The 23,974-nt window shown below is 39.1% G+C and overlaps 1 long non-coding RNA gene across 1 annotated transcript; it reads right to left on the bottom strand.

Annotated features, from left to right (window-relative positions):
- Positions 1-549: 549 nt before the first annotated feature.
- On the bottom strand, positions 550-23,808 carry LOC147649812 (uncharacterized). The gene is made up of 3 exons (XR_015277963.1): positions 23,724-23,808; positions 4,518-4,570; positions 550-2,450 (listed from the first exon to the last, which is right to left on the bottom strand). It is a non-coding gene; the product is annotated as an uncharacterized LOC147649812 (long non-coding RNA).
- Positions 23,809-23,974: the final 166 nt, after the last annotated feature.

Here is a 23,974-nt window from a genome sequence, read left to right as displayed (position 1 = left end):
TCTTTATAGGCTGATGAATTTGTCAGATTTCTGGGTTTTTGGATGTGAGGATGGTGGTCCACATATCTGAGCTGACACATCTCATAGCTGGTTTTCATAAAGCAAGAATTGCTGCAAGATCTCACCAGGTGCTATCTGAGGTGATAAAACAGAGAAAAATAAAGGGAGTCAAGGATTTTTCCAGAGTTTGCAGGCTGTAATATGGAGACAGGTAAATTACCATATATAAGGAATTCACTTTATAAATTTACAATAAAAAAACCTCAAAACACAACATCAAAAATCCCCATTTCCACTCAACTTTAAAAGTCAGTGTTATGCCCCAACCCCTTTAAAACAACAAGGCAGGATTCTGTGGGACAGTTTGGACTGAAAAAGAAGAATAGTGACTAGAAATGGGTTCAGAGTACCCAGGTACTTCCAATATTTTTAAAGATGTTCTGTATGAAAATATTTTCTTGACATTCTAGCTGCTAATCTTTCATGTGTCTGTCCAGTACAAAACAAAGAGTGGGAAGAAAATACTTCAAAAAAACAACCTTAAATAGATTTTTTTAGTAAAAGTATAACGAAAATGGCAAATAATTACAGGGTAGTACAGGAAGTCTACTGAATTCAACAGGATAAGTGAGAATTTACTCAAAAATGGCACAGACAAGATGTTTCTGTACTTTCTTCCAATGAATTCTCTTCTTCCATTTCCTGTAAGTTTAGATATTTTTGACTCTTATATTAAGTGCTGTTTCTAAGCCCATTTTGTAAGAGAAAGTATTAAAGAATTCTGCTTTTCCTCTAGAAATGTGATTATTTATATCTTAGTGTTAGGATTCCAGTAGAAGGATGATTCAACCTGGGGTTCTGCTGTCTGTCCACAACTTATTAGAAGTGTTTATATTGAAATCTAGAATTCCAGGAATTATTTTATTAGCTTATTTACGCAAATTAAAGAATGAGCTACTTAGGTAAAATTCCCAAGGAAGACCAGCTTATAGTTAACAACACATTTTTTGCTTCAACTGACCTAAAACTGCTGTGGAAGAGCTGCTCAAATGGACTGACACTGGCTCCCAAACTGAAATTGGCTTCCATTTTGTCAGAAAACAAGGGAAAATAGATGAAAGTTCAGGCAGACAATGAGCAGCTCCTGCAGCAGCAGAAATTACCAGTCAGTCCTTTCAACTTCATATAAAAGGCCAACAATTTTTATCTATACATTTGTGACTTTTGGAGAGTTCATCTGGCTGGAATTTGGGAGTGGACAGTATATTCTGTATATTTTCCATCAATCTTTATCTGGCTTGGTGACATTCCAATACCAAGACCATGCACAGCTGGTGGAAAAAACTTTTCTCATGTTGAGAAAAATCTACTTATTATTTTTTAACATGCAGTTGGAGTTTGTTTCATCTGTATCAAAGGGAATAAATCCATCACAGGGAAAACTGGTGATGTGGTATTGCCTTGTAAAAAGTTAATTCACCAGAGATTCACTTGGAGTGTACAAACAATATCAATGGATGAATAAAGAATCAATAAAATTAAACTCTTTTGCAACTGCTGACAGCAAGAAAAATTATCCTGTCAGTAAGGAAAGAACTGATCCAAACTCTGATAATTTTAGGACAAATCTACAGTGCTGCCATTTCCTGTGGCTCAATTTGCCTTTCCTTACTGAATAATAATAGCAGACAAATTAAATTAAGCAGGCAAAAATCAATAAAATCAAAAAATTGAGCCATCATATTATTTTCCGGTGATTATTAGTTCTGTGCTATTTATCTGAGTTAAAGCCTGAAATTTGCCACAGAGTGAAAGAAGGCAGCTTTATCTACCTTTCAAAAAAGTTGATTGCTGGTATATTTTAATTCTCCTGCATTCAAGGCACAGGACTCAGCAGCTGTGAGGAGAATTTATTTCATAATTGCAGAAATTATGAGGGCAGAGGCACAGAAGGAAGCAAGGATGTCCAGCCACAAGTCTGCGAAAAATCACCAGAGGCCAGCGGGTCCTGCTTATAGGAGATACAGCTCATCCCCAGGCAGGGAGAAAGGCAGATAAATTTTGGATTAGACTGAATTTTTTGTTGTTCTGTTCGCCCCTTTGTTCAGGGAATAAATCTTTGCTGTCCCTGATTTCTATTCCTGGTGAGGTGTTCAGGATGACGCCCATCCTTCAACACTCTGGGATGAGAACAGAACCATCTCCCTGTGTTAAACCACCAGCACAGGCTGCTAAATGCTTTGTGTTCTGTTTCAATTAGAGCCACTTCTGGAAGACAGGAATGTCAAACCTACCAAAATTCCATTAGCAGAGAGCAGGGCTGTGTCTAAAGTGAAAAATCACATACGCAACCTTTGAAGGATCAGGGTGTGACACTGTTCACTCAGTCTGTGCCTTCAGCTGAAAAATGCATTTTTCACCATATTTGATTTTTCTTCAAATTCTTGCAGCTGAAGAACCATTAAAAATATTTTTTAAAAACCCAGTGCACTTAAAAACCCCACTTTTTAATTTAAATTTTTAAATGTACCTAAATAAAGTATTAACTAAATCACAAACACATAAGACTATCATAGCTAAAATTTGATATAAAGTAAGAGGGGATTAGTCTATTCCAACAGGAAAATGCAAAGAAAAAAATGCAAAGAATTGGTTTTCTGCCAAGCTAATTTTATTTAAAATAAGATGCTGAACTTAAAAAAACTCACACGATTCTCATGGTATTACTGGCAACATTTTTCTGGTATTTCCTTCTTGGTTTGAAAAGAATCAATAATTATGAAAAGTGCCTGACAAAGTCTCAAGTATATGAAAGTTTCAAAGGAATTTATAATCTGGTTGAGATCCCTTTTCAGGTGGGAAGCTGTTTGATATCTATCTCCACCATGCTCTTTATGGCTAATTTTCTGAGTGGCTTTTGTAGAGATTTATCTGGATTCAGAGAAGATCCCTCCACTAATTCAAATAAATATACCTCTTCAAAACTCTGGTTCTCTATTTTACCATCATTTTGTTAGGTGAAAAGTTATTGATAGAACCTCCTCTATTTCAAAGTTTGGCAAAACAAAAAGGCAAGAGAAGAGCTACAACCTGGATGTGGATATTTGTCTGCAGCTCCTCCCTGCTCCATACTCAGAGTCAGCTCCATCCTGACCCAAACCAATTTAACAGCTTGCAGATATTGAGAAAAGTGGCTGAATGCTGGGCTTCTCTGTGGAGCTCAGTGAAAATACACTCCTGGAGAACAGAGATGCTGATTTACTCAGCTGTGTTTCTGTTACCCCTGGAAGCAGCCTGGATTAGGGGATCCACTGTGGGACCATATAATGCAGTATAATTCCTGGATTTGCAGGAATCACATCCCTGGATTCAACAATGCAATGACTCCAATGCCATTTCTCTTTCCTCGAGTTGACTAGCATGATCCTAGTTTTCCTTCTTTTTTTCTTTGCACAGATCATTGCACAAGATCTGTGCTTTCCTTCCAGTTGCATTCAATTTTCATTGATCTCTGCTGCTTTCAGGAGGTCAAAATCTGGCACAGCCAAATTACCCTACAGGTAACCCTGAGCAGAGGTAGCAGCTCTGCTTAGAGCAGTCAGTTGCTCATAAATGCTGGATTGTCTCATGGTTAGAGGTGGAAATTGTACTTTCCAGGAAAAAAAAAGAGCAATTAAAAAGAGTGATCCAACACTGAAATCAGATTTAAATAGTAAACTCTTATTAGAGATTACCCACAGAGAGCAGAGTGCCAAGTTGCAGCCTGTATTGCAATAACATATTGCCCCAGGAGTCAATCTTGTTCCAGCACATTAATACTGACACTCCCATTTATACTCCCACATTCCTGACAACTGAAAATAGTGTCACTGCTGTATCATGATTTGTCAATTGAATTAAAAGAATATTTTTTTTAAAAAAAAAAAGTGCAGATATTACAGTGCTAAATATTGATCAATCAGGGCAATTTTCCCTCGCTCTCTTTTAAATTCAGCCTTCAAAGAGAAATCCATGCTGTCTGACAATGATTAGGCAAATCACCCATGTCTGAATTTTCAATATTTTTTTTTGTCATCTTCTATACTATATCTTCCCACACAGGCTGGATTTGGTTCTGCCTTGGAATCAGAACCATCCTGGGTACAGCTGTCTCTGTCATGGAGCCACAGAGCTCAGCTGGATTTTTGCTAAAAACCAAAACTGAAAAAACATGGATATATCCTAAGACAACCCCAAAATCATAAAAGCAAACAAATTTTGCTAAAAAAAACACTAAAAAGGAAAAAAACAATCCAACAAAGAACCAAGCCTACCAAAACTAACCCCCCAAACATAAACAAAACAAAACCTACCGAACAAAAATCCCCAAACAAACAACCACAAACAACAAATTCCCTTATTTTGTTCTCTGTCCTTTCGTATTTTTTTTGCTATGTGAAACAATATATTCTGTACTTAAAACCTGTGCAAGAGGAAATAACTTTTCATTGCACAAAGGCATATTTTTATTATTTTACCTTCTTCTTCTTGTGCTTCTTCCTACAGTTCCTATTTTTTCTCCCATGAATGGCTGCAAAGCAATGGAGAAAATAATGAATTTCTTCGGCATCTGTGTTAGTTTCTCCTCAACCCTTTACTTGCACCAAATGTTCCCACCTCTCCCTTCACCCTGAGCCAAACAAGGCTTTCCCTTCCTCACCTTCTCAGTTGTCAGTGATCCCCAAAGAGCAAATGCACAGGGAGGGAGGGAAGCTGCTCTCAGTCATGCCATGCTGATGCAGAGCAAGCTTTGAGTATTTAGTGCAGGAATTCAAATGTCATTTTTGTGTAGTTGAGATCAAAATTTGGTCCTCCCTGTTGGAGAGTGTATTCCAGGCTTAGAACTCGTCCTTAGGAATCATCCCTTTTAAGATCTGCAGGAAAATTAGCTATTGTGCCTGTTAGTCTGTGTCTGAATTTTTGAGCTGTGCAGATAAAAATTTTACAGTGCATCTTCCTAATCTGCCTCAATTTCCCCCCTCATTTAAATCTCCAAACCCATCACACAGCACCTGCCATTAGCCTTACCTGTACACCCTATAACATGCACCAGGAAATATAAAGAAGGAATAAAAGCCCTTGACAATAGAGCACTTGGTTCTCTGCAAATCCCTGTAGATGTACAGCACACAGTAAGTCAAAAATAATTAATAGGGTCAGCTCCAAGAGATGTCAGGTTCACTGAAGCGTTGTGTGTTTCTTTGAAAGAGAAACAATGCTGACACATTTTTAAAACTTAGGGTAAACTGAATGTTGTCTCTAGAGGTTGGCACTTCCACAGCACTTCTGTAACTTCTCCCCATCACTACCCATGTTTACTCTCAATTATATTGCTGGAATGCTCTGCTTCTTTCAAGGATGTGGAAATTTAAGGGTGGAATTGAGTGAAAAAATCTGGTATGCATTTTATATGCATAATAAATATATAATATAATTATATATATGCATAATATAATTATGCATTATATATCTATATATAAAATATAATTATACAATGCATAATATAACATTGTTTTGTTATTAATCCAGACATACAAAAGTGATGGCCAAGCCCATCCATTGCTCATTTCTCCACTGCAAAAAGAGCTTATTTCCACAAGGAGGATGCAACACAATTCAAACCCAATGAATGCACCAGTTTTCAAATTCATATCAAAATCTGGCAAAGTACTTGGTGTTTTTCTACCAAAACTCATCAAAATCAAATACCAATGAGTTTCAAAGGAGGAAAGTCAATGCTTTTAGCAAATCTCATTATGCAGGAAGCCATAACAAGCACTTAGATTTGTCGCCCAATTCCACCTACATTTAACAACTCTGATTTTAAACTAAATTCATTAACATTTGCTTTTCTAGACACAAACAGCATCAATATTTGCAAGCTGAAATTTCAGTCACTGAGAAAGAAAGGAATTCATCCTATGCAAATACAGCCTAACAGCCTGCCCTGCTCAAGATTCTCTCCTTCCCAGCATGGAAAACATTTCTCTTGAATATAAATTTATTCCAGCATCACCCATAATAATTTTTTTTGTTAATCTGGAATTTAAAATAAACCCTGATGGGCTGCTGAATTATCTTCTGAAGTTACAGTGAGTGCTGCCAACTGAAGTCCTTCCAGGGCTTTTTTTTTTTTTTGCAAGACACAGTTTATTGGTAAACACTGATTTTAACAAGCAAAGAGGAGTTTTAGTTCATTGTTTGGAGAGTCACAGGCAGAGAGAGGATCTCTGGAGGCTGAGAAGGAAGGCAGGAATCATTAGGAAGAGGACTGGCAGTTGCAATGGCAGCTCTCTGGTGACAGTGACGAGTGACCTCAGCCAAGGCAGGGTCACTGCTGTGAGAGAGAGAAGTGAAGGAATGAAGCAAAAGAGAGCAGCAGCCTAATGCAGTATAATTTAAAAGCTAACCCTGTACATTAGGGCTAATTAAACTAAACAACTGTAATCCTGCAAAGAAAATGAATACTATTGAGAATGAAGCTACAGTACTTGAAATCAAATTAACCATTATATCTCCCCAGAGATTTGGATCAAATTCTTCTTTTCATTAACTGAAATTTGTTTTTTCTTTGATTAAAGTTGATATTAAAAAACCCAAACAGACAGAGTGATAATCAAAGGTATGTACCATCTTACACCCACTCTGCATTATTAAAATCTCTCATTTCAATAATTTGCATGATATTTCACCAGCAGTAGGTTCACTTAGAAATAATAAATCTGCCAATTAGAAAAATTCTCCTCAAACCCAGAGCTTTTACAGTGCCATGCTAGGGATATTTCTGCCTTCTGCTGTAGTTTGACACATTTAACACCAAGAACCCAATGACCTTCCAAGAATATCCAAATTCAAAGCAGGTGAATCTGAAATCTGAAACTTCTTGTTAGTGATACAATTACTTAATCTTTTAATATGGTCATAATACATTCTAGGTAAATTCTCCATAGTGAAATAAATATAGCAACCTTAAGAGCTTTCTTTCTACCTTATTTATTAAAAAAGAAAAAAAAAATCTATCACTTAGCTTCTGGGTTTGATTTTGATGTTTTATTCAGTTGAAGAAAGCCAGAATTAGACCCCTGGGTATTTCAAACAGGAGAAGTGCCAACATATTCAGTGGGCATAAAAGAAAAGAGATATACACAGGTGTGCCTTAGAACACAGCCAAGGACAGACATTTCTCCAGACTCCCTTGATGCACTCAGCAAAAGGCACCAAAGGTACCAAATCTCAAGTAAACCCTGTGGATTCTGGAAGTGTGAATTTGTATTTTACACCAGCTTCCAGACTAAAGGCATTAAAGAAAGTGGGATCAATATTTCTGAGCCTACATTAATTCTCCTCCCCAAAGCTCAGAGCCTGCTTCCCTTGCTCTGCAGTCATCCTATCACTTTCCTGGCTGCACAACAACAAGGGAAAGCCTCAGTTTGAAATAGAACAGGCAAGATTTTCCTATTCTCACTCCTTGAAAGGTGCAGAATTGCACTGCTGATATGAAAACTGTAATAATTTTGAAGGTGGGCAGCAAACACAGGAGTGGGGGAGACAATTAGCTCATGCTTGTGGACAGTGAGGCTAAGGGAGGATAGAAAGTCATTTTCCATAGAGCTCCTTGTGCCTCAGTCAGGCTTTTTGGACTTACCTTACTCATCTTTAACTTCAGCATCACTCACTCAAATTATTGCTACTATAAATCTAGAGCTAAATGTTATATGAATGCACTGTACTCACATGTGGAAATCAGAGCTATTGACAAAAGCACATTCAATGTCTAGAACTTGTAGTGAGTCCCACTCAAAAACATCAACCTAAAGCATTCTCATTTTAATAAAGATAAGCTGGTTGATTTGTTAAAAAATTCCATTAAAATTATTTTAGTAACTGCTTACCCAACCTTCTATCAACAAGACAACACAAAGGACATGATTTCTCTTATTTTAAACAAGAAACAAAAAAAGTACTTTAATTAGAGTTATTTCTGTGCTGTTTTGTTTCATAAAAGGAAGGATTATAATAATTCAAAAACCTAATAGTTTTTTCAAATTTTCCTAGAGCTTACTTCTTCATTGATATTTTCAGTAGGCCAAGAGCTGGTTCTGTGTCCACCATGGACACACCTCAATAATAAATCATGTTTTTAAATCCTGTCAGTCTTGGTCCTTTAAGTGAAACAATCTGAACTGTCCAAGTGCTGAGCACCAGGAGGTCAGAAATACATCTGTGCTGATCCAAAGCTGGAATTTATTATCTGCTTTCTTGACAGCAAATTCAGAACAGGACATCTAAGGATCCACTGTGAAATCTTGGGGATTCTACTCCATATCAAAATGATGGAGTACAAGTATATTTGCAGCCCAAGAGTGCAAGAGAAATCTGGCAGCTAATTTTGTATAAGATCACAACCTCCAAATTAAATAATAGATGTAGCCTGCCTGCCTGCTGCATCATCAAATTTTCATTAGGTTCTTTGCAGCTGTATGTCTTTGATCTCAGCTAAATAAATCATAGATGCGTTGTGGTTTTTTTGGTTGTATTATGTGCAATGCTAAACTTACTTATGAAACAGAATGATGTGCTTGGATCTGCATTGTTAAAAAGAGGGAAGAAGAATGTAATTCCCCCTGAAACTTCACCTAGAGAAATGAACTACTTCAACATCTACCTTTATCCCCATACCTGTGAGCAAAATCGAGTAATTTTTTATTTTTTCCCCTTTTTTCCCCCCCTCTTTTTGAAACAGCAGCACCACATTTTAGCAACTGCTCTGCTGTAACTTGTGGAGAGAAGACAGAGGCTGAATTCAAGAACTGCAAGGGCCCCTCATGAGCCAGGGGTTGAAAACTCTTTGATGTTTGATGTATCTGAAATGCCTTTGTGCTTTTTTGTACTGCTCCAGTTTCAGTTCCTGGGCTCATTTATACAAATTGAATCAACAGCACTGAAATGTAACAGATGCTGAAGCTCCTGTAGCAAAGTGCTGCTTACAATCAGGGAAGTTTGGTTCTCCTTCAAAGATCAAATGTCAGGCCAAATCCTGATTTGCAGGGCATGGACACTACATATTTTACCTGAGGAGGAAATAAATTGATTGACTTATTTATTAAAGACCTGCAGCAGGATTTCCACTTTGAGCAGAGATTTCCAAGAACTCTGACTGCACATCCACACCCTTAACCTAGATCTGAGTGAGATCAAAAGGAATCCTTCTGGGAGCTGCTGCTGGAGCTGGGAGCTTCACTTCTTCATGTTTCCAATAGCTGTTTATTTCTAGGCTCTGTTTTGCTCCTGATTAAAATAAAATTAATAAGCAACTTTCTATAAAGTGCATATAAATGATTGTATTAGGTAGTTGTCTTCTGCTGCTGGACTGAGCATCACAAAATAAATCATATTAGCAGCAGCTGATATCTTCCATAATGTAAATAACTCCTAGGAGATCAAGTCAAAAGGATTATACATAGAAAAAGCATATCAATAACTAATAAAACTATTAACTAATCAAGTTATTACACATTTGTACCCTGAAGAGAACTTGTCATTTAAAACCAATGCCAACTCAATACCAAGAACTGTGAAAGAATATATTCCCTATGTTATTTCCCACAGAGAGAAAGTTTCAGGGAACACTTTTTAACTCAGATAAGAGTAAATTTATTTCTTTCTTTCTTGAATAGAATGGACATCTGCTGCATTTTATTTCGCTATTACTCTGCACTCCTCACAGCAAGTTCTCTCCCACAATGTAATGAAAGATGAAACAACTTTGCAAACTGTGAACAAAGTGCATTGATGAGAAAGTCAAGCTTCCATGGATCTCAATTTCCTGTCCTTTGGAAACAAGATTCTTACTACAAAAAATAGAATTTTGCTACTCATTGAAAGCATGGCACTGGCTTAGGATATATTTGAATTGTCACAGAGCACTTCTGTTTTTCTGCTTTAACCTGGTGTGCTCCCTAAGCCAACATGCCCAGGAGTTGGACACAGCAGGTCCTGTCCATGCTCAGCACACCAGGACAGCCTGGATTTGTATCAAACAAAAAAAACTTTGTGACAAAACTCTCAGATATTTATCTGGTTCTTCAGAGCATCCTCCTCACTAAGCTGTGTAGATTTGAGATCAAATATTTAGACACAGACCATTTGTACAATTTAATCTTCAGTATTTATACAGCTATAAAGGGAACAGGGTGTATTTTTTATGTCCCAGAATAGTTCATAAAAGGAATAAAAAATGCAAAGAGTGGATAGACAAGCTTTCACAAAAACTGTATACCTCACTCTTGTGTTGCTGAATAATGGTGTGCAAAATGTGCTCCAATTACTTGGTCACAGGACACAGAATGTAGCATGAAATCAAGAATATTAATGACATCAATTCTGAATATCACTAGCCTTGAAACCTTCATATGCTAAGCACAATGTTCTCCCTAAACTGATTTTTTTCTTGCCCTTTTCCTCTTTAAAACAAAGCATTTTGCATAGCAGAATATTTTGATTGCCTATTTCTGTGGCAAAAAGCATGTCTCAAGGCATGTTAAGTTACCTTAGTACTCTGGATTCATTTTTGGCTCAACACTTTACTCATCATCTCTTTCTTCCTCACTTGCTACTTGTAAAACTACTAAAGCACAGGGAACAGTCTAAAAATATGTAACTCAATTTATTAGTTTCTTTGCCACATCAAGGACATATTTCCTAAAGTAAACAACCATGACTGGATAAGAAACTCTGCTATGTATTATAAGACACTTTGTGTTTTATTTCACCTTTTGTTATGCTTTTTGAAAATATCAAATGGCTGTAAAAATGTACCTTTCCTTAGGCTTTATTTTTTTTTTTAGCTTTATACAAACTCTCTACAGCACCTCTAGGTAAGCACAAAGGAGCACATCATTAGAAACAATCCCAGGTTTCTGAGGATACTCATCTGAAAATATGATTGAAATGATACAGGGGTCCAACTTTAGCCATTTTAACAGATTGATTTACAGAGAACTTGGCTGTTTCTGAAAGGTCTTTCAAGGCATCAAGTTAGCCCTGTGAAAGGACCAGTAAGCCCTAAATTATAGGTCATTAGGAAATAAATGCATGACAAATTTTAATAGGAGCTCCAAATAATACCAGTATTTATATTTTGAAAAGACTCTGCCATGGGCTCCCTGCTTAATTCCCTATGCAGATGCTTCCAGCTGAGACAAACCCCAGCTCTGTTAGCAGCAGCACTGCCACTGCATGAAGAGGGTTTTGATAGAAGCAGAGGGGCTGAGAGCTGATTCCTGCCTGGGGAAGGACACAGGCTGCACAGAAGTGTCCCCAGAGTGTGCCTGAGCGCAGGGACAGGAGAGGCAGGGAGCAGCACAGCCTGGCACTGCACTTTGGGACAGGTGACAGCACACACAGGGTCACTGCACACCTTGAGGAGCCTGCCAGGTCAGAATGTTCCTGCTCCTGTGTCTCTGTGCTCACAAAGTTCCAGCAAGAACCACTCCAGAGCCTGGAGCTGCTCAGGGCACCCCTGGCTGCATGGGAAGAGGGAACAAACCCATCTCAAAGCCATTTTCCAGGAGATGAGCACGCTGACACGCTCCCAGGGACAGCTTGAATTTCCCTGCTCCAGCCTCTGACCAACAGGCAGCACACACATACAATCACACACACACACAAGAAGCAGAAACTTCCTTTTTCAGATGGAAAGCAGAGATATGAGAGGAGATAGTGGCTTTTTCAGGGGCTGACTTACAAACAAAGCAACAATGTTTGCTAAAAATTAGATGGTGGATTGCTCATTAATCCCTGAATAGGACTGGACAGCTGATGTACACACACCACACACAGTCAAAAATTAAAGCAGTTCACACAGGAAAGTCAAAGTATGAAATGTATAAAGAATTTCAAAGCTTGTTTCAATTGCAACTTTTTTAAATGAATAGTTGGTTTCTAATCATTTTACAGAGAAATATTAATTTCCTGGAATCCTAGCATTTAGGAGACAAAAATCTCTTTTCATTATGTATATTGCATACACTGACATATTTTCTGAACACCTTAGACATGTTCTTCAAGGCAGTCTGAGTCAACCCATTCAGTCAACACTTAAAAAATAAAACCACTCACAGCTCAGGTCTCAGTCCTACCCTGAAAAACAGATAATGTTCATTATATCAGGAGCACCTAATTAGGGATGGGATGAAATCATGGCTTATTAATTGAGGACATATATTGACAAGGGGAAAAAAAAAGGATATTCAAAACAGAGATATAAGATTAAATAATAATTTACCTGTTGCTTTAGTTTTGTGTGCTCTTTAACAAAAAGATCTTTTATAAAACCAATGGAGTTAATAAAAGAGCTAAACATACAGAAAGTGCAATTTTTCTGATAAAGAATAAGATCTGCTGATGCTTGCACATGCATTCTGTATGAGCTGAAAAGCAAAACCATCTTCCTACAGCTGATAGCAGCCAATTTTCTCATTAAATTGAAGAGAATATTATTTCATGTTTTAACTCCTTAAGAACCTCAGTAATTCTTGGGTCATACATTTCCAAAGTAGGGCATGAAAATAACATGGCTCAAACCACTTGGAGAAAAGCTTCTGAGGAAGCCTAAAATAGGCACTTCAGTTTTAAGAGTGAAAGGAGGACAGGTATTAAATAAACAATGTACAGAAGAATTGTACACTATACCTCTTGCACCTCTGCTGTCACAGACTAGGATGTGATTTCTTTTCACCTATAAAAGAGAGGATAAAGGATAAGAAGATAGGAAAATTCACCTTCCTATAGATAAGGAAGGTTCACCCTTATAAAAAAGGTGCCTTTTGGGGCACAGAATTTGAGGGAGTTCTCACAAACCATCCATAAAGAAGAGACTTGAGCACAGGTTGCTGGAACCCAGCACCAGCACTGAGGATTCCCATAAAGAGCTGATCAAATTTCCATTAGTCACCGATTTTCATAATGAACTCTTGCTTTGGAATTCATAATTCCTGTACAAATTACCTATGAGTAAAGCCAGATCACACAGAAATGAAAGGCAGCGTTTCACCCCGTGCAAGTATTCACATGGAATGCATCAGACACCAAACATCATCAGTAAAATGTAATTGGGGTAATCTCACCCAGCCCAGAAGCATGCCAAAATATCCATCTGACAAAATATGAGCCCAAAGAAACAAATTAATTTACAACCAGGGACAAAAAAAAGATTAATTGCTTGAAGACAGAGGAAGAACCAGGTAGGCAGACTTTATACAGCCATCATAAAATATGTCACAAAATATACAATATAATAATGTCACAAAAGAGAAAATTACTGATTTTTTATCAGGAATTCTGTTCACTGGGAAAAGAAGTCCCTATTACACTGCATGCAAGAGAAAATAGATTGGTTTTAAAAGGTTCCCCACTACCACCAATTTTGACAGCAGCAAACGTACAAATTTACCTGGCTGGCTTCTGGTGATTAATGTAAGCTGATTTTCCCTCTCCCTGGGCACTAAGCTCTTGGTTCTTTGTGTGGATGTGAGGGCTTTCAGTCCTGCAGCCACTCAAGAGCAGTTTGGGTAGGTAACTATTCATATTGGAAATAAACATTGTGAGGCACATCCCAGCCTTTAATAAACTCGGAATAGAGATTCCCAGAACCTCTCCCAGGGACTGCATGACCTCAATAAAATTCCCATTTAATTTTTTAGCTATACTCCATGGGTAGATAAATGTAGCTTGAAACCACAGGATCTCCTTTACTCCTCTCCATCCTCGCTGGTCTCTGCTGCTGAGCTCTCAGAGGGAGCTAGGACAAAGTTTGTGTCACAGTTTGGGAGAAATTCACATTCCCCTTTCATTCTTTAGTTTTCCATCCCCAAATTTATCCAAAATGTACTGATTCCCCTCTGGCCAGGGCCTTGGGTGTGATGTGGGGTCTAACAGAGTGAAGGAAGGAGGACACATCAGAATCAGTCCTTGGCTCTGTGGCAGACCCAGTGCAAAAATGAAAATGTTTTAGCAGCATGACTCCCAACTCTGTTACCATTCCCAGCAACATTCTGAGAAAATAATCATTTTTTCTGCAATAAATGGCATTCAGTGGCAAACAATTGGAATCAGAGAGAACACTGACTGCAAACTTTGAAAAGTGCATTGGTAGAGTACAAAACAAGCTCTGTGTGATTAAATCAGCAATGTAATAGCTTTTATACCCATCCTGGCTTGTGTAGGAATAAACTCATGTAGATCTTCAAGCCACTGCTGTCCACAAAGCTTGTGAATCCAAAGGACTTCTTAAAAAATATAATTTAATTGCTCAACATCTTAGCCTCACTGTCACCCTTAATCATGCCTTAAATACATTTCACAGGATTAACATACTTATAATGAATTATTTATTGCCTTAAACAACTCAGAACAAAATACAGCTCTCTAAAAAGAAGCCTGAAAAATGGAAATTTATATAGATATGCAAATATATGTGACGATAAATATTAAAAAAAAATAAAATCCAAGACAGTTTTTCTTTCTATACTGAACAAAATTTCTACATAAAAGTTTTTAAAACCAAGTTTATATTGTCACAAATATTTCAGTTTGACTCTGCAGAAATTAGTACAGGAAGCAATGAAATCCTGGGCTATTTCTCAGGGGTACACAGGAGTTCAGAAGCTGGAGAACGAGTTCCTGTTTCTATCAAAGGACTTGAATTAATCAACTCATTTCCCTGTGCCTAAAATTATTTCTGTGGAACTTGCATCTTTATTATCAGAAGTCCACAGATAAAACATACACAGCACGAGGATTAATTTTATTAGCAGAAAAGAAGAAATTGCACACAGCTTCCCCCTGCCTCTCCTCCCCCCAGGAGGGGTTTTCACCTGGTGTTTATCAGAAATTACTATTAGCAGAAGCATTTCTCTTAAGCCATAATTCTTGGGCTCCATTCTGTGCACTTGAAACTCCTGTTCAAGGCGCTCGAGTTTGGAGACAGCAAATGTGCTGGCCTTTATTATGGGCTGGATTATTATTATTATTATTATCCAGCATGTCAGGAACACCAGCCCAGCTCCACTGACAGGGAAAAAAGAACTCCATCACCTGATTGATATCAGGATCTTATTCCTTTTAGAACTTCTAGAAAGAGATATGGCCATTTATTCAAGGCATTTGGAGAATTGTAGCAGAAGGGGGCTTATTTATTCATATTGTTCATGTAATGCCTCAGAGTGCTCATAAAAATAAAGAGGAGCAGCAGCTCCATTTGAGACATTCTGCTCTCTGAATTTTGGGGGGGAGAAATGCATTTCTTTGGATTAACCTCTCTCCTGTAAGTGCTGGCACATGTTGGAATTGGCAATGCCTGATTTTAACCCTCAAAACTGCTCAACTCTTTGGATGCAATTGCATTATGTAGAAAAAAATCCTTTCCAAACATCCTGTGATCAGGTGGAGACTTAATGGAGATAATTTTCTGTATAGATTAGAGGTATAAATTGATGCTTACCAAATCCTGTCCCATAAATTAGTTATATTTCCTTGCTTCTAAGCAGATGTCACAGCTTCAACTGCACTTCTTGCAGATCATAAAGCCCCAGGTGAGTTTTTTCCTAAATATAATTTTAATCTCATTAAAATTTTTCATACATTGTGCTCTATGACATAGGGCAAATTAGCAGAGGATGAATTATTTTTTTTTTGGTCTGAGGCATACTGCATCTAGCTTCAAATTTTGTTTGAACCACTAGCCTCATATGAAACAGAACAAGTTAAATACATAGCAATAAATTCCTGTTGATTTCCCCAAGGATATAATCTCAATTTAAAACATCTATGATTTTTAATGTTTTGCAGATGGCCTCTTTCACAGTTCTATAAAAGCACTATTATTATTTATGAATACTAATAAAAATTATTAATATTTCCCTGTTTTTTAAAAACACTTTTCTTCCCTCTCAGACTATGCCTTATGTTTTTTTTCCCTAGTATGCAGAGTTAATATCTGAGCAACACAAAAAGAAATCCATCAACAAGACTGAAGGCCTCAGAGTTTTGGTAAGAGGATATTGAACATTTCACCCAGAGGTTGTTGCTTCCAAAGTGCCCTTGGGCTGGCCACGAATGAAATTCATTAACATTTGAGGGCTCTTCAGTGGTCTGCAAACCTGGGTCTTTAAAATCCAGCTTCTGGTGCAGTCAGATTGGGCATGACACAGGAAATTACTGCAAACAGGATGGAATAGGAGCAGAAGGAAGGCACTTTTCTTGCTGATATGTAGAACACATTTAGTCTTGAATGAAATTCAGATAGTCATTTATACCTGCTCTTGTTTTTCACTCAGGAAAAACAGCAATGCTCAGTGGGTAGATGTCTGGCTGAGCATCTCTGGGGTGCCATAAATGAAAGGAAATTGTTTATGAGGAAACTTCTTGCCCATAGAGAGGGTCCAGGGGCAGCAGCATGGAGATGGAGTGCCAGGAGCACTCTCAGTTGAACTCAACCTACTTTGCAAATAAACAGAATTTAGTCTCTAAGGCTGACAGCCTGGGATATTTCATAAGCCCTTAATCGTTTGAGATATTTTATAGATAAGAAATGTAACAAATAATTGATGGTTGCAGTGCCATTGGCTGCAGGAGGAGGAAGATTGGGCCCATCATAAACACCTGACATGCAGGATCCAGAGACACAGATCAGCCAGGACAATGAGTCTTCTGCTCATTAATGCCCCATTAATGAAGCTCTGAGAATTTGCCCTGTGGAACCACACATATGTCACTATTTTCTTCTGATCTCACCTCCCATGTGACAGCCTTAAACCCAAGTCTTCCCTGGTGCTTTATTAAATAATTTGAGTACTTGGTGGAATATTCCAGCCTCCTGAATCATTCTCTTTTTTACTGTCTTAATGTCAGATGTCCCTGTACCTTTTCTACCTGGAAGCAACATAAGTCAGTGGGAGCCAAAATTTCCCTTTCCTCAGGATTATGTCCTTTAGCTGTATTTTAGGGAGAGGAATAAAGCTCCCTAATTGTGGAATACGGATTATTTGAATGTATTTACTCTATGAAATTATACAAGCACCTCAGCAGTATCTTGAACACAACTTTACAGACTCTTGAAAATCTGAATCAAGTTGTTGAGGGATTAACAGTGAACAGCAGTTAGCAGATCACTGGAATAGTTTCCATTAATTCTTGGAAATACCAAATTTTTGGAAGGAAACTTTCCAATACCCTCAAGGCTTTGTCTGTTCAAATTTCAATGAACAACTTCACTATAGTAACAGAATTCCACAGGGAACCCATAAACTTCTGCTCTTAAGAACTAGGTAAGAAGGGAAAAATAAATCCCAATAAATAAGAGAAAGCATTCCTGAGTTAATTAAAATGTTGTTGTTTAATATACTGTTAGATTTGCTTTTTAAAATACACCCCTTATAGTTACAGGCTTAGAAACAATTAAGTCAGTTTGTGAATTGTGTTTAGGAACAGATGCAGCAGAATATGCAAAGGATGAGAAAATAATCACTGGAATGAATGGTTCTCACTCTATAAGCAGATCACAGTATATTAAAAATCAGCTGCCACATTTTCCTCCTCCTTGCCTATTTCCTTCCTAGTATTTGGAAAACTAGGTCAGACATAATGTCTTTATACTAACAAAGTAAGAAAGTAATTTCCCCCTATTCATTAAGTTCATGTTTTTAATCATATCATAAGTATATTAAAATATAGATGGAGCTCCAACCACTAATCATAAAGATGAAAATTTGTAGGACAGGTTCAGCAAATAGTTTCTACATCGATCATAGCATGAGAATGCCTTCTGGGCCAGATCATTAACTGAAGAAACTTTAATGAACCTGATTTTGCATCCCTGGAGGACACATACTTACCCTCTGATCCCTTTTCTGCACCACCTATTTCCTGTCTTTCCCTACATTCCATCTCCACCTTCCAGAACAGGGGAGAGATTCACCTTGTTGATCTCACACATCACAAAACCCCACTGTGGCAAGTGGCCACACATTTAACATTCAACAACAGAATGACTTAGGTTGGAAGAGATCTCAAAGGTCATCAAATCCAACCCATGGTGTAACAGCAAAAACTGGACCATGGCACCGAGTGCCACATCCAGCCCTTCATTAAACACATCCAGGGATGGTGACTCCACCACCTCCCCAGGCAGACCATTCCAGTACTTTATTATTCTTTCTGTGATAAACTTTCTCCTAATATCCAGCCTGAATTTCCCTTGGCCCAGCTTGAGACTGTGTCCTCTGGTTCTGTCAGTGCTGCCTGGGAGAAGAGACCGAGCCCACCTGGCTGCAGCCACCTTTCAGGAGTTGTAGAGAGTGATGAGGTCACCTCTGAGTCTCCTTTTCTCCAGGCTAAACAACCCCAGCTCCCTCAGCCGTTCCTCACAGGGTTTGTGTTCCCAGCCCCTCACCAGCCTTGTTGCCTCCTCTGGACACGTTTGAGTGTCTCAAGGTCCTTCCTAAACTGAGGGGCCAGAACTGGACACAGCACTCCAGGTAAGAAGTACAAGTGGGTACTCGAGGTAAGGGGAAGCCAAGTACAGGGGGAGAATGACCTCTCTGCTCCTGCTGGCCACACCATTCCTGATCCAGGCCAGGAGCCATTGGCCTTTTTGGCCACCAGGGCACTCTGCTGGCTCGTGTTCAGCTGCTGTCACCAGCACCCCCAGGTCCCTTTCTGGGCACTGTCCAGCCACACCATCCCCAGCCTATAACGCTGCAGGGGGTTGTTGTGGCTCAAATGCAGGACTCCTGGACCTATTAAACTTCATCCCATTTACAGAACACATCTCATTCCCAGGATCCCAGGTTCTTTACAGACTCTATTTTATGGAATCATTTTGTTCACAGCCAGCTCTGGAAGGATGCAGAGCATATAAATATACCCATACAGTTATATATAAGTAGAAAGCAGCTGCACAACACACTGAAATTTAGGAGATGAAGTGAATGCTCTACGATGTTTCTTTTGTAGAAACCCTACATAAAAGTACAGTTGTTGAAAACTGACTAAAAAATACAACCAAAGAGAAGTTGCTTTTAATCTGGCAGCAGAGGAGCCCCAAAAATTTGTACTGGTCTATGTGGGTTTATTCACACCTTATCTGACACCAGAATGGATTTCTGCTTTAGACAAGCCCTTAAAACAATGAATACCATGGGAAACTGAGATATTTACTCTCTCTTTGTGTTGTTTCCAGTCTTTTAGGGCCTCATTCATGGTTGACCGCTTTAATACCACCATAATAAACATAAAAAATCTGGGTTGGCCACTGTGATTGGCACAGAAAGGGGAGAAATTAGTGGTAAAGTTGTGTTTCAAGATAACACAGCTCAGCACAAATCTGAATCTACCCCTGACAGGCCCAGAGTGCATAACCAACACTCACCCTGGAAGCCATGGGAAAGCCAGCAATCAAATTCATTTCCCCCAAGTCACAATTTAATATCAAAACACCAAACCTTCCCCTGTGTGCAGCTGTGCCACAGTCACACAGGGCAGGACTGCAGGGTGACACCTGATGTCACATCCTAGCAGAGGGCCACAGCTCACTGAAAGCTGAAACTTCTGCCTGCCTGCCTTCCTTTCTTCCTTTCTTCCTTCCCCACCAATTTCCTCTCCCAGGGTCTCACAGAGATTTCAAGTTATTTAAGATCTGAGATGAGCCAAGACCATTGCTCAAGGCTGAATGTGTGACTGTGTGGATTCAGTTCCCACATACTGTGTGCTTTTTCTACAGGAAAATATCATTGTACTGCCCAGACCTGAGTTCTGTTTAGGCTTACACTCTGCCTATATTTCCTTCTTAGAAACCATTTATTATTTTATTTCTGTTCTGCATATTTTTTTCTCATTTGCCTGATTAAACTGATGTCTGAAACTGTAATGCCTGGACACCTTAATACTGAATCCCACATACATCCACTATTTTTCTTTCATTGTAGCAACTGAAAGTTGTATTTAGTCAAAAAGCCCCTCTTTATCTAGGAATGACTTTGATGTTTGTGGATAAAAGCTTTCCAGTGTCAGCTAAAATCTTGCTATTCTAGTTCAAGGGGGAGCACAAACACTTCCCTCTTCCTGAAGCTGCTCACAACTCACTGGATTCTGTTTCATTCACCTGTCAGGAGAATGTTCTCCAGGGCTCATAAATTTTTTAAGGGGTATTTCTGCCTCTGTCTGCCCCACAAGGTGAGTTCCCAAACCTTTCTGTCCAGAGGCTCAGGTACAAAACAAGCAGGGGACAATGGGTTTTCCTCCCAGAGTCCCTCCCAAGCCGCTCACACGAGCTGAGGGTCAGCCTGCGCTGCTCATGTGCTCAGGAGGTTGTGCAAGAAGAAGGGCAGCCTTTTCCACCATGTCCAGTTTGAAAACAGCAGTCAGTTCCCTTTTAATGTGAGACATTCTATTTGTTTAATGTCCAAAAAGAAAACCAAACTAAAATATTCTAATCCCCTAATTTGTCACGTTATGACTCGCTCACTCTTCAAGCCATTTGTCAGACTCTCTTTTGCAATTAGCACAAAAGAGCCAGTTTGTAATTAGGGGAAAAAACCTCCAACCAACCAATACAAACAAAAAATCTCCAACACCAAACTTTTCCATGAGCTATTTAGTAGACCATAAGAAGCTCTATAAGGCTCATCCTTATAATTTCCTTTTACATCCTTATCATATCCTTTTGTGTTTATCTTCCATCTTCTATTTCCTTGTAAAAGATTCAAGGAACATCAGTAGATAATTGAGTTGTGAAATGATCCTGTTTGGGATGCAGCACAATGCTATGGGCAGCTTCACATTAAACATATTTAAACATTAAACATAGGCTCCCTCATCACCTGTGTGTATAACAGGCAAGAAGGATTTTGGAATGTGACAGAGTATCAACATCAGCCCCTGATACAAAGCCTTTGAACGTGAAAATTTCCATCGTGCTCAGACTTTAAAAGAGCAGGCAATAAAGGGCCCAGGCAAAGGAGTTCTGGCAGGCCCAGCTCTGTTTAATTTATGAGCTCAGTTATTTGCCTTAGCATGCAGCCACAGGAAGGGAGAAAACCTTGATTATTTGCATGCAGAGGTGCAGAGCACTATATTGAGCTGCTAATCCTAATATTAGACTGTACCTTTAGCCTTCTATTTACTTAAGAAAAAAAAGAAAGAGGAGGGTGAATAGGAAGACTTCCCAAAAATCAGAGAGATAATTCTTATTCAACTACATTTCTGCATGTCCTGCCTACCAGTAGCATGCAAAAAATAATACTTATTTCTATTTTACTAAAATTTTCACATTGTTCTGGAGAAGGCCCTGCATTTCTGGATAAAAATTTGCCACTTCCATGAAGGGATTGCATGGATTTCTGGGATTTTCTGGGAAGAGCAGAGACCCTGGGCAGATGCAAAACAGGGGATGACTAGGTGAGCAATGACCACATCCATCAACACAGATTAAGGGAGGAGCAAAATCACACAAATATGAATGTACTGAGAAACAAAAAAAAATGTATCCTATCAACACATCAGTCATTAAATACACAGTGAGGCAGTTTCTGCATTTTTCTTTGGAATTTGCACAAATTCCAAACCAGGCTGCACTGCTCACAGTGATGGGATTTGTGCCTCAGCCAGGGCCAGAGTGTTTGCAGGGTGGATCAGTTTAAAAGTGAAAATTAATTTGCCAGGTGAGAGCGCTCATCTGCAGCAAGTTAATATTCCCCAAGTGCCGAATACAAAAGTTGCAGCTGTTGTGCCTAATCCCAATTTAGTGAACAATTCTCATGGTGCTGTCACAGAGATCCTGTTTTGGATCTGGATATGGTGACAGGGCTGCCTACACCCTGTCCTGGCTGCTGCACACACACACAGATGTGTGTGAGAGATTCCTCATATCTGTGCTAGAAACAAATGCACTGCTGCTCAGTCTACCACCTTTGGAAAAAAGGGATTTGTGGGCTCAGATGCAGAGATAAAACCTCCCTTCAAAACATGCCCTGTGAGAGCACCAGGCAGCACAGCCCTGACCCAGCCTCTGGGATGCTGCCTGCACAGACAGCTCCAATTTGTCTGTGCACACCAGCATAGACATATCTCTACTTTTTACTTAAATTTTACTTTTACTTTGAAGCATCTCCTCCTCAGGCTGTTTGCTTTGGTTAAATTCAGGGATCCCATAAATCTAAGGAGGTTTCCCTGTGGAAATTTCAGAAAAGCCTGAGGAAGATCTGTGTCCAAATACCACCAGAACTGCTGTTCTGCTGCCCAAGCTCCTTTAGAAACTGCAGCCTGCTCTTCCTCTGGCTCTGGAAACATGGTTGTATTTCTCAAGTGACTTTCAGAAATTCTCAGGAATTTAAAATAAGCACAACCTCCACATCTCTCAGTAGCTTCATGCTCCCTGTTCCATTCTCTTCCATTCATTTCTGCTAAACTAATAAAAGCAAATAGGCTTTAGGAGCTGATTAGTTCACTACTACTGACTTATGTGCAGCTCATACTGCAAATTATTTGACCCTATGAGTTCACAGCTGCTTCAGTTTTAGCATCTCTACTCTCTTTCTATGTCAGTTTGAACCAAAAAGCTCATGACCACCTATGCCTTAACTCTTATTATTTTTAATCAATGTCCTGGATGCATTTCTTATTGCTTCCTGCTCATTTTCTTTGGATTTTACTAATGCTCAGACCTTGTTCATGTCACAGTCTAATTCTGGGCAAAATGGCCTCAGCTTGTCTTCTCTAACTAACAAGAAAAGCAAGTTCTCTGAGCCAAACTTCCTCCCAATTTACCCAGAAATGCTGGTTCCTACAGCACCATCAACACTAATGGAACTGCCAAAGGGGGACACAGCAAAACCTCATCCCCAGCTGCTGGAATTTGCACTTTACTATGTAGCAGATAATGGGCTGTGATACCTCTGTATCAAAAATTCAAACCAAAAATAAATGGTTTGGTATATGTGCAAATTTAAATTGATTTAATTTTTTTTTTTTTTGAGAATTTCATCATCTACTTTATTGTACAGCTCTATTTACTGATGTTGCCAGTGCTAGGAGCCTGGATCTCTTGTTTATTGGAGCTGGCATAATGAAAGTTTGGCACCTGATTAATTTTAATAGTTTAGCAGGGTACCTAAGGATACTGCATATTGGCTGTCAGGCTACAGATAAATTTTGTCTGTTTGGTTGTAAAGATTTCTGAAATAAAACCTGTTGTTTGCTATTGTAGAGCAATATTTGGGTGAAATGGTGTTTTCTAAGGATGCCACTGTCTCAGCTGCCCTGATTATGCACCAGGGCTCAGGAGTCCCAGACAAACAGGCTAATCCATCATCCCAGTTCTGATATCCCTCAAGCTGAGTACCCTGAGAGCCCAGGCTGAGGAGTCAAGAGATCTGGACCTCATTCCCAGCTCTTTTTACAGCCACTTTTCCCTCCTGTGCCCCAGCTTCCCCAGCTGGGGTGCTCACCATGTGACTGAGTGCACACAAGCTGATTTTCCCTGCAAAGCACGGTGTGAGTGCTCATTACCGGCAGCTTTGGCAGCAGAGTGTTCCAGGAGGATCTGAGAGGGCTTGGAGAGTCCATCTGCAGGTGGAAGTGGTGCCTAATTGGCTTTGGACTGTGCTGCTGAGCACCCAAATACTCACCCAGCCTGCAGGGGAATGCTTTTATTGAACCTTCAGACCTTCTGGGGGCTTCAAATATCCCCTGGAGACAGGCTCTGTGTGGGTGCTTCTTCCAAAATGGAGAGAAAAGGGGGAGAAAAGAGAAAGGAGAAACTTTTTATCTTTCTCTTGCATTATCCTAAGCTCTTCTGCTTCAGAAATATTATAATGTTTTCTTAATATATAAAAATTTCCTTAATATGTACATTTGTAGCTGGAGGCTATCCCTGCTT

Source organism: Cyanistes caeruleus, chromosome 19 (genome assembly GCF_971803275.1).
Source record: "Cyanistes caeruleus chromosome 19, bCyaCae1.hap1.1, whole genome shotgun sequence".
Classification (NCBI taxonomy): Eukaryota; Metazoa; Chordata; class Aves; order Passeriformes; family Paridae; genus Cyanistes; species Cyanistes caeruleus.
The sequence above is the reverse complement of the archived record's forward strand: the minus strand, read 5'-3'. Positions and strand labels throughout refer to the sequence as shown.